Below are 22,061 nucleotides of genomic sequence, written 5' to 3'. Positions count from 1 at the left end.
TGATCAGTTCAAAATATTTTCTAATTCCCCTTAAGACTTCCTCCTTGACTTTAGGATTATTTTAAAGTTTGTTAATTTCCAAGTGTTTGGAGATTTTCCTGTTATTCTGTTATTAATTTCTAGTTTAATTCCTTTATTGTCTGAAAGCAAATTTTCATTTCAATTCTTTTAAATTTATGAGGGCTTCTTTTGTGACCCAGGATATTGGTGAATTCCACCTGCATTTGAAAGAATGTTGTTGTTGAGTGACATGTTCTGTATATTTCAATTAGATCAAACTGGTTGATGGTGTTGTTCAGTTCTCTCATATCATTCCTGATTTTATGTCTATTAGGTCTATCTGCTACTTAGAGAGTAGTAAAGTACCAAAACATGATTAAGGATTTGCCCATTTCTCCTTCCAGTGCTGTCAGTCCTTGCTTCATGTATTTTTACTCTATGTTGTTAGATGTATACACACTTAGGATTATGTCTTCTTGATGAACTGATCCCTTTATCATTATATAATGTCCTACTTTAAGTCTAGTAATTTTCTTTTTTCTGAAATCTACTCTGTATAACAATAATATAATCATGTCAGCTTTCTTAAGATTAGGGTTTTCTTGACATATCCTTTTATTTTTAATTTTTGTGTCATTACATTATAAATGAGTTTCTTGTGCACAACATATGCTTTGGTTATTTTTTTCTTTAAGTCCATTCTGACAATTCCTAGTGTTCTTATACTATTTACATTTCATATAATTATTGATATGTTGGACTAGGGCTATCATTTTGTTGTTTGTTTTTTGCTTGTTTCCTCTGCTTTTCATTGTTTTTCTTACATCCTATTGGGTTACTGGAACATTTATTGTAATCCATTTTAATTTATCTATTGTAATTTTAACTATAACTCTGTGCATACTTTTGTTTAGTGGTCCCTCTAGGATTATTATTTTTTTTTAACAAAACTTAGAATCAGTAGTTTAACACTTCATATGAAATGCAGAGACATTACCATTATATATGTGTATCCTTTTATTCTCCATCTTCTGCTATAGTTATCTTATAGATTATATCTACATATATTCAAAAACCAATCAACCCATGCTTTCAATTTTGCTTTCAGTAATCATATGTATTTTAAAGAACTTAAAAGAAGAAGAATCTATTATATTAACCTAAATAATTGTCATTCCTATTGTTCTTTCTTCATTCCTGATGTTCCAAGTTTCTTTCTGGTATCACATCTCTTCCATCTGAATCTTACTTAGCAATTCTTTAAAGTAGGTCAGCAGGCAACAAACTCTATTAGTTTCTCTTCATCTGAGAATGTCTTTATTTCCTCTCACTCCCTAAAGGATATTTTCACTGAACATAAAATTCTACGTTAACTGTTCTTTTCTTTCAGCCTTTTAAAAAACTTCTGCAACACTTCCTCTGGCTTCCATGGTTTCCAATAATAAGTCTATAATTATTTAAATTGCTGTTCATGCCTACAGATAATGTATCATTTTTTCCTCTGGCTGCTTTCAACATTTTTTATTATCTTTAGTTTTTAGAAGTTTGGTTATAATGTGGCTGGGTATGGATTTTTGTAGATTAACCTGATTGGGGTTCATTCAGTTTCTTGAACCTGTAGATGTATGCCTTTCTTCAAATTTGGAATTTTTTCAGCCTTTATTTCTTTAAATATATTTTTTCCAGCAATAAAATCTTTCTCCTTTCCTTCTGGGATTCCAATCTCATGAATGTTATATCTGTTGTTATTTTTCCACAGGACACTGTTATACCTGTTGTTATTTTCCCACAGGATCTATAACTTGTATAGATCTATCTATACAAGTGATAGATCATTGTATTGATCTATCTTCAAGGTCACTGACATTTTCTTTGTCATTTCCATTCTGCTATTGAGCATATCTAATGAGTTTTTATTTGTCATTGTATTTTTTTTCAGTTCTAAAATTTTCATTTAATTCTTCTTTGTATTTCTTTGCTAAGCCTTTCTATTCTTTTCAGGTGTTTCAAGAGTGTTTGTTGAAGCATTTATAAAATAGTTACTTTAAAGTCTTTATCAGATACCTTTAACATCTGTGTTATTTTAGTGTTGATTGTTTTAGACTTTCCTGGTTATATATAAACTGACTATTTTCAATTCATGTTTTTGAGATTCTTCAATTTTGTTGAGCACAACAGTAGTTAATTCTTTTGGTTTTTTTTTTTTTTCCTTTTCTTTGCTAAGCACCTTTCCTGGCCACCCTCCCAACCCAGGACATCTTATTGCATTACCTTATTTAATGTTCTTTATTACTTGTATCACTAACTGAAATCATCCACTTATTTTTAAATTTTCAAATAGAATTGATTATTTAGAATAGTTTTAGACTTACTGAAAAAAAAATGAGATGATAGTACGGAGAGTTCCCATATACCCATTTTATTGATCAGTGTCTTCCATTGTGTGACTATAACATAATTTGGTAACCCATTCTCCTGATGACCAATATTTGATACCCCATTCCTTTTTACTGCTGATTATATTCCACTGTATAAGTGTACCACAGTTTGTTTTCCCATTTACATATTGAAGGATATCCTGGTTGCTCCAGTTTTTAACAATTATTAATAAAGTTAGTATAAACATTCATGTGAAGATTTTTGTGTGGCTATACATTGTCTTAACTGTTCTAGATCTTTTTCCTTTTCATATCCACTTCAGAATCAATTTGTTGATATTCACAAAATAGCCTGCCAGGATTTCGTTTAGGATTATATTGAATCAATAAATCAAGTTGGGAATAACTGTCATCTTTACAGTATTGATTCATCCCATCAATGAAGACAATATATCTCTCCATTTATTTAGATCTTTTTGGTTTCTTTTGTTAGTGTCTTGTAGTTTTCTGCAAACAAATTTAGGTATTATGTTAGATTTATGCCTACATATTTCATTTTTTTAGGTGTTATTGTAAATAGTCGTTTTTATTCAAATATTTTAGTGCTAAAATATCGAAAAGCAATCAACACTTGTATATAGACCTTGTATTCTATGACCTTCCTATAATTATTAGTTCTAGAAGCTTTTAAAAAGATTCTTTGAGATTTTTCTACGTAGACAATCAGACGTCATGTGTACAAAAGATGGTTTATTTCCTTATCTTGTTTCTTCCCTTCCAATCTATATTTTACTTCTTTTTCCCCTTCTTCTACTCTTCCTCCTCCTCCTCCTCCTCTTCTTCTTTTATTTTTTATTTTTTGTCTTGCTACTCCATCTATGACTTCCAGTACTACGTTGAATGGGAGTAGGGAGACAGAACATACTTGCTTTCTTCCCAATCTTAGGCAGAAAACATTGAATCTATAATCTGTATCAATTTGAGGAAGTGCCCTGCTATTCCTAGTTTGCTAAGATTTTTCTTATCATGAATGTGTTGCATTTTGTCAAATGTTCTGTGTTAAGTGAAATGATCACGACTTTTCTTCTTTAGCCTGTTCATTTGGTGGATTACTGATTTTCAAACATTGATCCAGCCCAGCCATACATACTTGAAATAAATCCCATTTAGTAGCAGCATATAATTCTTTTAATACATTATTGGATATAATTTGCTAATATTTTGCTTAGGATTTTTATGTCCATGTTCATTAGATCTATTTGTTTTTAGTTTCTCATATTTTTATCTGGTTTTGGTATTAGAAGAATGCTGGTTTCATGGAAAGAACTGGGAGGTTTTCCTTCTGTTTCTATTTTTTGGAGGAGATTATGGAGAACTGGTATGATTTCTTCCTTAAATGTTTGGCAAAATTCATCAGTGATACCATCTGGGCCTTGAGATTTCCTTTTTGGAAATTTAGTAATTATTGATTAAATTTCTTTAGTTGATGTAGGGCTATTTAGGTTATCTCTTCCTCCTTTTGTAAGTATTGGCAATTTGACACTCTCAATGACACTCTCAAGGAATCTGTCCATTTAATCTAAGTTATCAAATTTCTGGGCATAAAGTTGTTCATATTATTTATTACCCTTTTAATGTCCATGGGATCAGTAGTGATGACTCTCTTTCATTTCTGATGTTTCTAATGTCTATTCTACTTTTTCTTGATTAGTCTGGCTAGAGGATTATCAATTTTATTGATCTTTTTAAAGAGTCAATTTTGGTTTTGTTGATTTTTTTCTATTATTTTTCTGTTTTCAATTTCATTTATTTCTGCTCTATTATTTATTTTTCTTCGGCTTGAGTTAGGCTTAACTTGCTTTTATCTCTCTAGTTTCCTAGTAGGTTATTGACTTTAGATCTTTCTGCTTTTCTAATATAAGCATTTAACACTATAAAATTCTAAGCACTGATTTCATTGCATCCCACAATTTTTGATAAGTTAGATTTTTATTTTCATTTAGTTCACAATATTTTTACATTTTTCTTGAGATTTCTTCTTTGACTCATGGCTTATTTAGCGTATGTTGTTTAGTTTCCAAACATGCCTGCCCCTAACATTCTTAAAAGATGTTATCCTTTATCAGAATATAATTCCTCCTTTAAATAAAAGATCAATCTTTCTTTAATGGCCCTGGATATTCCTTATATTGTTCTACCTGCCTCAGTGGCCTTGATACATTCTCTTTTTATCTAATATTTCTGAATGTCTGCAACTCAAAATTCTTTAATCCCCAGGAACCCTTAAGAGACCTTTAAATCAACCTTATTCACCTAATTTCTCAAGAGGTTCTCCCTTTTTCAAGTTCATAAGTAACTGAATTCATATAGCTATTCACCAAACTAACTTTAAGAAGTAGATTACTAAGGTTTCAAAGACTAAATTCCATGCTCCTACCCACTCCAACTCCCAAGGCAGACTGTAAGACATGGCACTCTGGTCCAGCATATTTCCCCAAGGAACATAAGATATTTTACAGCACCAGAGTTTAGTTCAGAGTATGTTAGATGAGGACAGAGAATGTCAGATGAGGCAGTTCTAATTCTGTTGTTTGCAGAGGGCACCCAGCTATGGCAAAGCAGAGAAGTGAGGCTGGTAGGTTTGTTCTATGGCCAAGACTTCCAATAAACAGATCTAACAAACCTTGTAGCCTCTTTCACTCAGAAGACAAGGAATGATTCATGAGCCAATTTTAGGTTGTACATATTTCTTTTTGTCTTTCACATTCTTAAAAACAATGTACCCTTCTGCAGAGAACAGTACACACTGTCATTTAAGCCCTGTTCCTCTTTCAACACAGTGGAAGGCTAGTGGATATGGCTTTTCAGGACACTACGTACAAAACTATCAGCTTACAAATGACAAAGGAATAGAACAAAGATAAAGACTGAATAAAAGGAGAACCTTTTCAACCAAGAGATTCTGAGATAAAGATTACTATTCCAGAATTTTAATGAATTGGTTTCATCACTGACCCCTGGAAAATGTCAAATTCCACATTTATATGGAAATGTAGGACACACTGAGGCTTGTTAGCAGCAGTTTATCACACTGAGACTGCTATGTTATTGTGCTGTTCTCTCTCTCTTTCTCCCTCCCTCTCTGGCTATTTATCTATCTATCTATCTGTCTGTCTATCTATCTATACACATACACACACATACAACCTTTTCCCCTCAGATCTCACTATTTCCTCTGAAGCCTGGCAGATGACAACGGAGTTGAAAAATGTGACCAAGCTGGGCTTTAGAAGAGGTCCTGTGCTAAATTAACACAAATATGAACCAGCCAAAGACCCACAGTGAGATATAAATTTGGACGCAAGACTTACCATTTACTTTTAAGTGCACCCAGAAAGAATAGTTCAATGAGTCCTTCAAGCAGTTATCAAACAGGACATTGAAATAAGTTAAGCTATCCACTGCCTGTTTTCAAATATCCATTGGAGCCTTATTGTATAAAAATACAAATATTAATAATAATACCAATGATATTAATAATACAAGCAGAAATTGTCCCAGTAGCCAGCTGCTAGGTGCCGGTCAGCTAGCAGTGGCTCACCACACTAATTTTCTCTCTGTTTAGACACCTATCTCTTTCTCTCTGTAAGTTTTCTTTTTATATCTTGCTTTTTTTCCCCATTCTTTGAAGGCTTCTTAATGAAGATTTTACAAGTGTAATAAGGATGTTATGAAGAGGCAGGAGGTTTAAAATGAAAGTTTTAAAGCCTGTTTCCATATGCCTGGGCATTTGCACTTAATCCAGACAAAAATCAGCAGTAGTAATAGCTACATGTAAAAGCAGGGGATCTTTCACTATCATTTTGCCTTTTAGGGGCTTTTAAGATTCCACGTTGCTAAGGCAATCTTCATCACAATGGCATCACAATGGAAGAAGAAGTTGTAACCAGAGCTTGGTCAGTCTAAACAGTGTATTGTAACCCCAGGTGACACTCTCTATCAGCTGAGGAGGGAAAGAAACCGAAGAGTAAGGTAACACACCCTTGGCATCTTGGGGACACTGTACAGGCCCTTGAGATAAAGTAACAAGTGAGATGAACGTGGTGACTCAGAGACCTCCAAGTGAGCTGTGGGCAAAGCTATAAAGCAGCCCACCCAGGTCCATTAACATTAAGATCATTAAGAAAACATTATGGTTGAAGAATAAAAATATACTATCCCCAGCCTAGCTTCACCAGCTGTCACGCTCCCAGGGACAGACATTGTGGCTTGTAAGTGGCCATTCAAATTATTTAAGGGAAGTGAGGTCTCCACTTGTTAACAGGAACATCACTTTAAGAGATATTTGGCAAGAAATAGACCCAGAATTTAAAACGACAGCGATGATAAAAAAAAACCTACAGGCACAAAAAGGCAATATCCCCTAATCTTGTTCTTGAATGTTAATCTCAGAATAGCGGAATGGAAAGGCTTTTCAAATTTATTTATCACTTATTTTATGTTCCAATAAAGCTGAGGCATGGAGAACAGAAGTGATTTGCCCAAGGATATAAGGCCAAACCAAGCTTAGAATCTAAGTCTCCTAACTTGAAGGCCAAGTATTTTCATATTTGATGATGAACCATATTTAAAGAATCAGCATGCTGATTCTTCTGGGTTAGAAATAAAAGTATCTTCTGCACGCCTAGAGCCCGTGCTCCACAACAAGAGAAGCCACTGCAAAAAGAAGCCTGCGCACCGCAAAGAAGAGTAGCCCCCACTCGCCGCAACTAGAGAAAGCCCAGCGCAGCAACAAAGACCCAACTCAACCAAAAAAAAAAAAAAAGTATCTTGACCTCATGCCCACCTACAGACAATCTGGGGATATCTCAGGGACAGGGAAGGACATTAGTTCCCCAACAGTATAAATTTTCTCCCTCATATATCTAAAATCTCCAGGACACTGGGATTCAAAGTTATTAAGGGTCATATGGTAACTTCTGGTGGTGGGAAAGGCCCACCATACAAATAATGGCAATACCAAATTTGTATTCCACCCTCCCACAATCCATTCCCAACTGTATAGAAGGTATAGAAAGACTTCTGATATAATGGTGTTTTTAATCACTTTCCAGATCGCATAGCTCCCTTTGGACTCCCAAACAACAAAACCTTCAAAACATTTTTAAAATGCATCAAAGCAACTGTATTCACCACTGTAATTCACCTGAGATTTCCAAAAGAGTTGTCTATATGTACTAGAGCATCAAACTGCCTATTTTCTCAGGGACTGTACAGGTCCACATATGTCCAATGCCTTCCTCTGTGCTCATACACCAACCTTTCCCAGTCCTCTTATTACTGTAACAATCTAGAGTCTATAATACTCATAGAGCATAACAGCTCAAACGTGTCATATGTCTATGAGACATTACCGTGAGCCCAGGAGCCTAGTTATATGCCTCTCAATCTCATCTCCATGCTCTTTGTACAGATTTCAATAGTATATCCCACTACATAACTCCTGCAGTTAATTTCAGCATTTAGAAATAATTTTTTCTGTTAACATTGGTTCTTTCTTACCCTCTTATTAGTCCAGATCTCTTCTGCTTTGCACTGAGGCTTTGCCTTACTTACATGACCCTTCTCTTCCCCATAAACCAACCCCAAACAAAAGGGGTAATTGTTGGTCTCCTAATGAATCTCTGTATGCCCCAAAGTGGTTAAGTGACTCTGGTTTGGGAAAAACATAAAAATAAAACAAACAAACAAAAAAGACCTTGGGTTTCAGACTAAAAAAGGGAGGAAAAAGAGTTTAGAGAGAAGGAAAACATTTAGAATGGGAATACTTTGACGATGAAAAGCTGTACTGTAAACGCTGCCAGTTGGTTTCTCTTTTTTGTAATGCAAGTGCCTGACTACAGAGGCATCCACTTAAAGCCTACTGTCTTGAATAAACATGTTGCCAGCCACAGAGCAGACAAAGGCCCAGCCACCCCCTTCCACTCCCACCCCTGGGCTCTTTTGTTTTAGAGATGTTGGTTGATTTCTAAAACTAACCATTTGGGCCACTTGTTTATTCTCTTCCCACTCTTATGTTTTAAATTCACCAATAAAGAGTGAGACCGTGAAACCTAGGACCCCACCCTCTACCCCAGTGAAAGCAAACCCCAGGCCCATGTGCACTCTCTCTTTCTATCCATGTAATTTCCAGGACCTGCAATACATATATATTTTCAACGGTTTCCTGACGGTTATTGCTGAGGGTATCTTGCAATCATAATAAGAAACACAAGGGCCAGTGCAGTCACAACACTGGTTACCAATAGGCTGAGACCAGCATAAAACAAAAGCACAACCAAAGTAGCTCAAATCAAGAGAAACTGATAGCAGATTTCTCAGGAAGCCAAGAAATCATGAACAAAGAATTACTGGCCTTACAGACTTAAACACAAATATCCAGACTGAGAGATCTCCCAGGAATATACAAACTGAGTTATCTTTCAAATGTGAAAGGCCAACATTCATCTCTGCTCCTGTACCTCTTAGCTACCTACTCATGTAGGTTTCTCACCTGTTTAAATATAATTTATATCTTGATCCAGCCGTACTGGGTCAGAGAATGGGGAAGTTATGACCTACTAGAAAATGGGGCTTAGGAAGGTTATGTGCAAGACACATTACTGACCTCCAGCTACAAAAGGTAGAGCTTAAATCTCTAGAGAATGGAAGAGAAATTAGCTGTCAGATGGTGCCAAGTTGATCACATAAACAAAGGCAAAACAAATCTTCTGTTGTCATTGTAGATGTTGGCCAAGCTCAAAGCCAAGGCTGAAGATGCAATGAAGTGGGCAGCCCATTCCAGTGAAAAGCTTTATAATATAATATCCAAACAAAAGGACTGTCTCTATTAATGTCACTGGTTACTAAGGTAAGAGGCTCTGAGTCGGGTTTTTAAAATCCTGCTGGAGCATGAAATGCTGACATATTTTTAAGGTTGACATCTTTACTGCTAAGAGTGCTGAACCCTGCCTGCCATTTACTGGCTATCTTGAGCCCTACTGAATTAATGGACATTATGCAACAAAGGAGCAGAAAGAGAACATAGAAATTTTCACTATTTCCCCTTGAAGTTTGGTGCAGGAAATCACCATATTACTAAAAGGGAGGGTGGTCATTAGAAACATGAGATAGGGGATATATAATACCACAAAATAGCTCAAGGCAAAGATAAAAATACCTGTATTTTTTCTAATAATTTCTAAAATCATAATTTATATACAAAGAGACATAACATCCCCAAAAAGGTATTTTCAGATCTTAAAACCCAAGGGGAAAAAAATTTCTCTTTTAAACTAAGCCAGCCCTGAAAATGGACACTCAGCCAAAGTCTAGGACCCTGGAATCATGACATTTCTAGAACAAATGCACTGGGGGCAGGGGTATTAGATTTATTTTAAATACTGTTTTCTGTTTCAATATTTAAAAACTGAATAATTTTCACTGTTGTATGTTTTCCTCTAATTCTCGCCCATTGGCACACAAATATTTAATAGTTGTATAGGCCTATTTTTATTTATGCTTTTCCCCCATATTTATTATCAGACATTATTCCACACCCCTGCATTGCTTCCATGAGTATTGTTTTAATGGTACTACAAAATTTCATCATATTGCTATGTCATAATTTATACAACCAGTCTAGAAATGAGGTATCTTTTGAGTTTTGAATGGTTATTCAACTCTTGGAAAGAATAAAAATTGGGGTTTGTTTTAGAAATTTTTCAGCATGGACATAGGGTTGGTAGAGGGGAGGAGGTTTTCTTGGAGGTCAGGGCAAACTTCAGTGAACAATCTATTCTAACAGATTAATTAGAGAGGTCCCAAAACTGCAAAGAGTTTGTGTTCCATCTGTGTTTCTATATCTCAGCTTTTCTCAGGGATGCTGGTGTGTGTGGCTCAAATCATCTGTAAGTTTCATTGCGTGTAACCTATTACTAATATTAAAGTCTGAAATTTTGAGAAATCCCTTTTTTTAAAATTAAATAAGAATAGATTTAAGATTGTCCTATAACAATACCTTGAAAACTACATTCCAGTGAGCAGTTTGAATTGGAAAGAAAGGAGGGGGTACACTCAGAAAAGTACTGCACATCTCAATGTCATATCACACATAACACACAACAACAAAGATTTTTAGGGAGTGGACAGCACTACCCTAGATTTTTGCCCTGGTGTTGAACTGACTGATGTCTCCTGGGATTGCTGGTTTCCAAGTAAAAGCAGCAGTGTCTTTTCCTATGCAAAGCTCTAGAAATTTACTAGGAAATGGTCTGGCTGCCACGATAAACAGCAACACTGTAAGCATAGAATGCCTCCAAGTATTCTCCAGATTCTTCGTTATTTTCAGTCTAGGAAAAAGAAATTGGAAAGGAGGGTTGGAGATACCATTATAACAAAGGTTCTTTCTGACACTGGCCAGATACATCTCTCTAATGGCTGTTTGTAGGGGGGAAAAGGCATAAGCATAAGAAAACATTAAAATGTAGAAGTGGTTTCCAAACTTGGCAATGCCCTGGAATCATTTGGAGAGGCTTCCCCCCCCACCCCAGTGCCTGGATCCCCAAAACAGAGGTTCTTAACTGGTCAGACCTGGGCATTCAGATGTTTAGAAGCTCCACAGTGATGCTAATGTGAAGCCAAGTTTGAAAACCACTGAGATACTGGACCCAGGAAGTTAGTAGAAGCATTAATAGGACCAGCTTGCTGACCGCTAATGATTAAGATACTTTCTGCCCTTGAGAACTGTGATCAAACTAATGCTTCTAAATCTGAAGTACGTAACTAAAGCTCATAGAAGTACAAAGTTCAACAGCACCTTTTTTGGTGGAGTATCCAAAGGGAGGACTCTGTTTTAGAAAGATTCAGCCCTAAAATTGATGACTTGAGATACCAAAAGGTAATTTTTAATTTAAGTTTCTCCAAACTTTTTCCTTTGATTTTGTAGGGGAGGAAAAAATTATTTTTCCCTCCACCCTCCTAGGTTCTCCAGCTAGGACCCAATAAATTACACTGATGAAAGACAGCTTAACATGAGAAAAACTACAGAAGTTTTTCTGTAGTTTTAACATAGGCATCACACTCACACATGGGAGAACTCAATGCTGTGCTCAAAGGGGTGCTTAGAAGTAGGGCATCTTAACAAAATAACAATAAATTTTTTAGAGAAGTGATGAGATAAAGGAAAAGAACTTTGAACTTCCAGGGGTGGCAAATTGTGGGAAGGCAAATGTATAGGGAAAGTAATGGTAGATAAGGGCTAACTAGCAAGGTTTGTTATGTAGATTCCTCTGGTGCTGTATGTGGGCTGATAAGCATCTAGACTTATCTCTGGTGATTAACTTCTGTCCTTTCTGGTAGGGAAGGGTGAGAGGGACACCTTTACAAATCCTGCTTTTAGGCATATAGGGAGGGGGCAGAGAGCTTTTCTTCTATCTACTTCTTCTCAAATACCTTTGGCTCAAATAATCCTTATGCCAAGTGGCATATTTGGGGGTGGCATATTCTGCTGCTCTTAAATTTCTTATCTCTCATTGCTCCTAAATGGAACAAAATCTACAACTATGTTTTTATTTTTTGCTCTGAATTCCAATAGAGTATATAGCAATGAAATAAGGCCCTAGCTTTAAAGATCATAATGAAGTATCTGTTACGAAATAAAAAAAAAAAAAAAAAAAAAAAAAAAAGCAAATCTTGAAAATAAGGCAAAGGGAGCATTTTATGTTCTTTTAATGTGATACAGGAGCATGAACTAACAGATCTACCCACTGATTCTTTAACTATATGAGGGGATATAGCAGTGTTTGACTTGCCATTTATTATTTATTAGATCCAATATTCTATGAAGTTACATATTAAGTTATAGATTTTTGTCTGATGGAAATACAAATTATTTATTTCCAGTAGGAAAAAATAAACTCAAAGGTTATGGTTTTATCTTCCTGTAAGACATTAACCAGTTTAGGCCCCAACTTAGTAAGTTTATCTCAGTATAACTTCCCTGAGGGAATCACTAATACTTTTCTTCTATTTATCTTCTGAATCAGGCTTATCATCATACTGGTTTCCTTGAAAATGAATTAAATAAATCTTTGATATGTTTACTCTATATCTGTATGAAAGTCAGGATTTAAATATTTTGAAAATTATACTTTGACAGTTACTGGCATTTTTCTTTAAGTTCTCATCTATCCCTACAACTTTTGCAATTCTGTGTAAATATCAGCCTTACATAAGCCATAGTTGCATAGGGAGTTAAAATAAAACAGACAACAGAAAGTTGAAAATGTAACAAAAAAATAAATAAAATACTGTACTTCTAGCCACTCTAACATGTGTCCCACTCAGATGTACAGAAATGTTATTTTCTTACTGAACTCAACTTGCTCACAAACCTCCCTCCAGTCCCTCTCAGTAGCTGAAAACACTTCATCTTGCCACTTCAAGTTAACTAAGTATCTTTCAGTTGAAAACAATCTTTGGGGAATTATTCGGTCTGTTTAGGATTTAAACTCAGTCAACTCAAACTTCAATCACCTTAACAAGGTCATTCTCAAGTCTCAAGTAACTTCCCTTTCCCATTCTCTGAGTTGGTGTGAGATGAAGGGAAAACTTATACCAGGGATGCAAGGAAGGCATTTCTAGTCCAAATCTGTCCTCCGAGACCTTGATGGACTCAGTTCAGTTCACCACAGATATAAATAGTCCCACCAAAGGGTTTGACCAAATCTCATTATGAGAGATTTGAGGCCTTGACCCCAACTCTTGTGGCTGATATCCTCAATTTTAAGACTTTCAACTAATAAGTTGAAAATCAAATGTAAAAATTGAAAGTGAAGGAGATAATGAGTTGTCATGATGTAGTGATGACATGGGATGTGGTGTTGCCATGATGTACTGGGGAGCTGTGTTTCCCAAAACGGTATGTCCACACCCTAATGCCTTAAGCCTGTGTATATGACCTTATTTGGAAAAAGAGTTTTTGCAAGTTTCATTAAATTAAGGCTCTCGAGATGTGGTGATCATTCAGAATTTGGGGTGGACCCTAAATCCAATGGCAGATGTCCTTACAAGAGAAAAGCAGAAGGATATTTGAGGCACAGAGACAAAGGGAGAGTCCTTATGAAGACAGAGGCAGAGATTGGAGTCAGGCTGCCACAAAGAAAACAACACTTGGAGTTACCAGAAGCCAGAAGGAATCTTCCCTAGATCCTTCTGCCCCCTCCCTATATCCTTCACACAAGGAGTATGGCCCTGCTGATACTTTGATTCAGATTTCTGATCTCCAGAACTGTGAGAGAATAAATTTCTGTTGTTTTAAGCCACCATATTTGTGGTACTTTGTTATGGCAGACCTAGGAAACTAATATACATGGTATGGCTTTATTTTGTTTCATTTTGATTAGAAGGGCGTATTGGGAGTGCTATAAGCAGACAGGGAAAAGAATCCTGCAGAAGGCAGTAAATTCCAGAGCTGCTTGTATCACTTTGGACTTGATGCATAAAGAAAGGAGACATGTGCCTCCAGAAGACTGCCCTCTTAATCATATAAAGAGAACATTTGAAGGACCATTCAAGCAACCGTGTGGCTGACAGGGTCTTGGTGCTCCGGCCAGGTGTCAGGCTTGAGCCTCTGAGGTGAGAGAGCCAAGTTCAGGACATTGCACCACCACAGGCTCCTGACCCCACATAATATTAATCTGCGAGAGCTCTCCCAGAGATATCCATCTCAACACTAAGACCCAGCTCCACTCAATGACCAGCAAGCTCCAGTGCTGGACACATCATGCCAAACAACTAGCAAGACAGGAACAGAGAGGCTGTTAAAAATCAGAGAGGCTGCTTAAAATCATAATAAGGTCACAGACACCCCAAAACACACCACTGGATGTGGTCCTACCCACCAGAAAGCAAGATCCAATCTCATCCACCAGAACACAGGCATCAGTCTCCTACACCAGGAAGCTTACACAACCCACTGAATCTTACCCACTGGGGGCAGACACCAAAAACGACAGGAACTACAAACCTGCAGCCTGCGTAAAGGAGATCCCAAACACAGTAATTAAGCAAAATGAGAAGACAGAGAAATACGCAGCAGATGAAGGAGCAAGGTAAAAACCCACCAGACCAAAAAAATGAAGAGGAAATAGGCAGTCTACCTGAAAAACAATCCAGAGTAATGATAGTAAAGATGACCCAAAATCTTGGAAACAGAATGGAAAAAATACAAAAAAACGTTTAACAAGGATCTTGAAGGACTAAAAAGCAAACAAACAATGATGAACAACACAATAAATGAAATTTAAAATTCTCTAGAAGGAATCAATAGCAGAACAACTGAGGCAGAAGAACGGATAAGTGACCTGGAAGACAAAATAGGAGAAATAAATACCGCAGAGCAGAAGAATGAAAAAAGAATGAAAAGAATGGAGGACAGTCTCAACAGACCTCTGGGACGACATTAAACACACCAACATTCGAATTATAGGGGTCCCAGAAGAAGAGAAAAAGAAAGAGACTGAGAAAATATTTAAAGAGATTATAGCTGAAAACTTCCCTAATATGGTAAAAGAAATAGTCAATCAAGTCCAGAGAGTCCCACACAGTATAAATCCAAGGAGAAACATGCCAAGACACATATTAATCAAACTATCAAAAACTAAATAGAAAAAGTAGTAAGAGCAGCAAGGGAAAATCAACAAATAACACACACGGGAATCCCCACAAGGTCAAGAGCTGATCTCTCAGCAGAAACTCTGCAAGCCAGAAGGGAGGGGCAGGACATATTTAAAGTGATGAAAGCGGAAAACCTACAACCAAGATTACTCTACCCAGCAAGGATCTCATTCAGATTCCACGGAGAAATTAAACTCTTTAAACACAAGCAAAAGCTAAGGTAATTCAGCACCACCAAACCAGCTTTACAACAAATGCTACAGGAATTTCTCTAGGCAGGAAACACAACAGAAGGAAAAGACCTACCATAACAAACCCAAAACACTTAAGTAAATGGTACTAGGAACATACATATCGGTATCTACCTTAAAGGTAAATGGATTAAATGCTCCCACCAAAAGACACAGACTGGCTGAATGGATACAAAACATGACCCATAGATATGCTGTCTACAAGAGACCCACTTCAGACCTAGGAACACATACAGACTGAAAGTGAGGGGATGGAAAAAGGTATTCCATGCAAATGGAAATCAAAAGAAAGCTGGAGTAGCAATTCCCGTATCAGACAAAATAGACTTTAAAATAAAGACTATTAGAAGAGACAAAGAAGGACACTACATAATGATCAAGGGATCGAACCAAGAAGAAGATATAACAATTGTAAATATTTATGCACCCAACATAGGAGCACCTCAATACATAAGGCAAATACTAACAGCCATAAAAGGGGAAATCGACAGTAACACATTCATAGTAGGGGACTTTAACACCCCACTTTCACCATTGGACAGATCATCCAACATGAAAATAAGTAAGGAAACACAAGCTTTAAATGATACATTAAACAAGATGGACTTAATTGATATTTACAGGACATTCCATCCAAAAACAACAGAATACAGTTTCTTCTCAAGTACTCATGGAACATTCTCCAGGATAGATCATAACTTGGGTCACAAATCAAGCTGTGGTAAATTTAAGAAAATTGAAATTGTACCAAGTACCTTTTCTAAACACAACACTATGAGACTAGATATCAATTACAGGAAAAAAACTGTAAAAAATACAAACACATGGAGGCTAAACAATACACTACTAAATAACCAAGACATCATTGAATAAATCAAAGAGGAAGTCAAAAAATACCTAGAAACAAATGACATTGGAAACACGATGACCCAAAACCTATGTGATGTTGCAAAGGCAGTTCTAAGAGGGAAGTTTACAGCAATACAATGCTGCCTCAAGAAACAAGAAAAATCTCAAGTAAACAAACTAACCTTACATCTAAAGCAATCAGAGGAAGAAAAACAAAAAAAAAACCAGAGTTAGCAGAAGGAAAGAAATCATAAAGATCAGATGAGAAATAAATGAAACAGAAGCAAAGAAAACAATAGCAAAGATCAATAAAACTAAAAGCTGGTTCTTTGAGAAGATAAGCAAAATTGAAAAACCATAAGCCAGACTCATAAAGAAAAAAAGGGAGTAGACTCTAACCAACAGAATTAGAAATGAAAAAGAAGTAACAACTGACACTGCAGAAACACAAAGGATTACTACAAGGAACCATATGCCAATAAAATGGACAACCTGGAAGAAATGGACAAATTCTTAGAAAAGAACAACTTTCCCAGAAAGAACCAGGAAGAAATAGAAAATATAAATAGACCAATCACAAGCACTGAAATTGAAACTATGATTAAAAATCTTCCAACAAAAGCCCAGGAACTGATGGCTTCACAGGCAAACTCTATCAAATATTTAGAGAACAGACAACATCTATCCTTCTCAAACTCTTCCAAAACATAGCAGAAGGAGGAACACTCCCAAACTCATTCTACGAGGCCACCATCACCCTGATACCAAAATCAGACAAAGATGTCACAGAAAAGGAAAACTACAGGCCAATATCACTGATGAACACAGATGCAAAAATCCTCAACAAAATACAAGCAAAGAGAATCCAACAGCACATTCAAAGGATCATACACCATGATTAAGTGGGGTTTATCCCAGGAATGCAAGGATTCTTCAATATACACAATCAATGTGATACACCATATTAACAAACTGAAGAATAAAAACCATATGATCATCTCAATAGATGCAGAATAAGCTTTTGACAAAATTCAACACCCGTTTATGATAAAAACTCTCCAGAAAGTAGGCATAGAAGGAAATTACCTCAACATGATAAAGGCTATATATGACAAACCCACAGCCAACATCCTCAATGGTGAAAAACTGAAACCATTTTCACTAAGATCAGGAACAAGACAAGGTTGCCCACTCTCACCACTATTATTCAACATAGTTTTGGAAGTTTTAGCCACAGCAATCAGAGAAGAAAAAGAAATAAAAGGAATCCAAATAAGAAAAGATGAAGTAAAACTGTCACTGTTTGTAGATGACATGATACTATACATAGAGAATCCTAAAGATGCTACCAGAAAACTACTAGAGCTAATCAATGAATTTGGTAAAGTAGCAGAATACAAACTTAAGGCACAGAAATCTCTTGCATTCCTATGCACTAATGATGAAAAACCTGAAAGAGAAATTAAGGAAACACTCCCATTTAACACTGCTACAAAAAGAATAAAATACCTAGGAATAAATCTACCTAAGGAGACAAAAGACCTGTATGCAGAAAACAATAAGACACTGATGAAAGAAATTAAAGATGATACAAACAGATGGAGAGAGATACTATGCTGTTGGATTGGAAGAATCAACATTGTGAAAATGACTATACTATCCAAAGTAATCTACAGATTCAATGCAATCCCTATCAAACTACAAATGGCATTTTTCACAGAACTAGAACAAAAAATTTCACAATTTGTATGGAAACACAAAAGACATAGGCAAAGCAATCTTGAGAAAGAACAATGCAGCTGGACACATCAGGCTCCCAGACTTCAGACTATACTATGAAGCTACAGTAATCAAGAGAGTATGGTACTGGCACAAAAACAGAAATACAGATCAATGGAACAGGACAGAAAGCCCAGAGGTAAAACCACGCACATATTGTCACCTTATCTTTGATAGAGGAGGCAAGAGTATACAGTGGAGAAAAAACAGCCTCTTCAGTAAGTGGTGCTGGGAACACTGGACAGCTACATGTAAAAGAATGAAATTAGAACACTCCCTAACACCATACACAAAAATAAACTCAAAATGGATTAAAGACCTAAATGTAAGGCCAGACACTATCAAACTCTTAGAGGAAAACACAGGCAGAACACTCTATGATATAAATCACAGCAAGATCCTTTTTGACCCGCCTCCTAGAGAAATGAAAATAAAAGCAAAAATAAACAAATGGGACCTAATGAAACTTAAAAGCTTTTGCACAGCAAACGAAACCATAAACAAGATGAAAAGACAGCCCTCAGAATGGGAGAAAATAGTTGCAAACGAAGCAACTGGCAAAGGATTAATCTTCAAAATATACAAGCAGCTCATGCAGCTCAATATCTAAAAACAAACAACCTAATCCAAAAATGGGCAGAAGACCTAAATAGACATTTCTCCAAAGAAGATATACAGATTGCCAACAAACACATGAAAGGATGCTCAACATCACTAATCATTAGAGAAATGCAAATCAAAAGTACAATGAGGTATCACCTCATACCAGTCAGAATGGCCATCATCAAAAAATCTACAAACAATAAATGCTGGAGAGGGTGTGGAGAAAAGGGAACCCTCTTGCACTGTTTGTGGGAATGTAAATTGATACAGCCACTATGGAGAACAGTATGGAGTCCTTAAAAAACTAAAAAGAGAACTACCCTATGGCCCAGCAATCCCACTACTGGGCATATACCCTGAGAAAACTGTAATTCAAAAAGAGTCATGTACCACATGTTCATTGCAGCTCTATTTACAATAGACAGGACATGGAAGCAAGCTAAGTGTCCATGAACAGATGAATGGATAAAGAAGATGTGGCACATATATACAATGGGATATTACTCAGCCAGAAAGAGAAACGAAATTGAGTTATTTGTAGTGAGGTGGATGGACCTAGTCTGTCATACAGAGTGAAGTAGGTCAGAAAGAGAAAAACAAATACTGTGTGCTAACACATATATATGGAATCAAAAAAAAAAAAAAAAGGGTTCTGAAGAACCTCCTGGCAGGACAGGAATAAACACGCAGATGCAGAGAATAGACTTGAGGACATGGGGAGGGGTAAGGGTAAGCTGGGACGAAGTGAGAGAATGGCATTGACATATATACAATACCAAATGTAAAATCGATAGCTAGTGGGAAGCAGCTATATAGCACAGGGAGATCAGCTCGGTGCTTTGTGACCACCTAGAGGGGTGGGATAGGGAGGGTGGGAGGGAGGTGCAAGACGGAGGGGATATGGGGATATACGTATACATATAGCTGATTCACTTTGTTATACAGCAGACTCTAACACACCATTGTAAAGCAATTATATTCCAATAAAGATGTTAAAAAATATATATCAGTAATCAAATGAAAGGACAACCACAGATTGGATTGAGAAAAATTCGCAAGTTATATATCTCATAAGGGATTTATGTCTAGAACATGAAAACAAACAAAACTCTTGTGTCTCAATAATAAGATAAACGCAGTTAATACACGAACACAATACCTGAATAGACTTTTCACTAGAGAAGATATATGAAGGGCTAATGAGTAAATGAAAAGATGCTCCACATCATTAGTCATTAGGGATACGCAAATTAAAACCACAAGAAATACCACTTCCTATGTAGTCGAACGGCTATAATAAAATGGAGAGAAATGCAAGTGTTGGGGAGAATGTGGAGAAACTGGAACTCACACATTGCTGGTAGAGATGTAAACTGGTGCAACTGCTTCAGAACACAGGTTTTCAGTTTCTTAAAAAACTACCATAGGGCTTCCCTGGTGGCGCAGTGGTTGAGAGCCCGCCTGCCGATGCAGGGGACACAGGTTCGTGCCTCGGTCCGGGAAGATCCCACATGCCGCGGAGCGGCTGGGCCCGTGAGCCATGGCCGCTGAGCCTGCGCGTCCGGAGCCTGTGCTCCGCAACAGGAGAGGCCACAACAGTGAGAGGTCCGCGTACCGCAAAAAACAAAAACAAATAACAAACCACCATATATCCCAGCAATTCCATACCTATGTATTTACCCAAGAAAAATGAAAATATGTACACAAAAGAACTTTTAAATGAATGTTCATAGCATTTTTATACCACAAAAGCCCCAACCTACATTCAAATATGCATCAATTTATGAGTACATACACAAAATGTCATCTATCTATATACTGGAATACTCTTCAGTTTTAAAAATAATTGAAGTACTTATATATGCTACAACATGGATGAACCTCAAAAATATTATGCTAAGTGGAAGAAACAAAAGATTACATATAGTATAATTTTCCATATATGAAACATCCAGAAGAGGCCAGTCTACGGAGATACAAAGCAGATCAATGGTTGCCTGGAGCTCAGGTTGGGAGCAGGAATTGACTATAAACAGGCAATGGGAGTGGGGAGGAGGGGGTCCATGGGGACTTATTGGGGTAATAAAAAATGTTTTAAAACAAGATTGTGGTAATTTTTGAACATCTGTATAAATTTACTAAAAATCATCGTCTTGTACTCTTACGATGGGCGAATTCTATGAACCTTATACTTCAATAAAGCTGTTAAATACAAATAACCAGCATAGAATGGAAAGTGGGAGGTATAGATGAATCAAGTTTGGCAACATATTGATAATTTTTGCCACTGGATGATGGGTAATGAGGGATCATTATACTTTTCCTTTCCACTCTTTGTGTACATTTGAAGTTTTCAAATAAAAAAATGAAAAAGAAACGATTAAAAAGGGGGAAGAAAAGAGAATGCTTTGGGCATAATTGTATGATGAGAATTTTTTTCATTCAGTCACATGAAACATAAGCAAGATTCTTTGGTGGGGAAAATTCATGATTTAAACCAAAATAAGATTTGTGCATGAAGACTGAAAAGCATATTTCAAAGAGCAAATTTTATTTGAAGCCAGTTACAGCAACAAAAAGTGAAACATAACTGTATGATGGCAGGGATATCGGATGGCAAGGAGCAATATTCAAAGGAAATCAACAGAGCGTGGATAATGGAAACAGAAAATTCTCCATCCTCTTATTCCAGCGGTCAGCAAAGCCTAGCACGTTTGTCCTCACGATATTTCTGGTCTTAAGGACTTTCTTCTTGTAGGCTGGTTTATGCAAAAGCAAGTGAAGGATGGCCCCTAGCCAGACCACAGGAGGGTGATGTAGACCCTGACAAGTGAGCAGAAAAGGTTTCTGAGGCCACAAAAAGAAGATACTAGATAGTGATTTAACCAGTCACCTCTTTTCTCAGTGCAGAAAGACACTGGTTAGAGAAATATAATGAAGATTATCTACCAAAAGAGGAAACATAAAATGGATTCATTGAGTTAAATCTCTATTTCTTTTTTCAATCACAATTAAAGAGATGGGTGGGAGGGGATGACAAGATCTATAAATGAAGGTCTAAGCATGTAGCTTTATTTTGCTTTTCATTAATGAAGGAGAGAGAAATGTGTCATATGGATGAAAATATAATTTCTTGAGGGGCAAAGTGAAATATTAAAAGATTTTCCCATTGCAAATAAGGCAATTAAAACTATTCAATTCGACAAAGCACCGGACCCAGTTGAATTCCACCATAATTCATAAGGAAAAAAACAGTAGCAAGGGAAACAGAGAAGCCTTTGGCAAAACTGTTTGATAGCTCAATAAGAAAAGAATAAAGGGAACAACTGCACCAAGTCCCTAATAAGCATTCTTAGATTTAAGCAAAAGAAAATCATTAAAAGAACTAGTTTTCCCAACTTCAATTATTAAGCACAAGAATAAAGATCCACTTAAATCTATGCATTTGTGATTTACCTAAGAGAACTGTTCTGAATTTAGGAAT

Source organism: Leucopleurus acutus, assembly GCF_964270905.1.
Source record: "Leucopleurus acutus genome assembly, chromosome: 10".
NCBI lineage: Eukaryota > Metazoa > Chordata > Mammalia > Artiodactyla > Delphinidae > Leucopleurus > Leucopleurus acutus.
Note: the sequence above shows the minus strand (reverse complement) of the source record.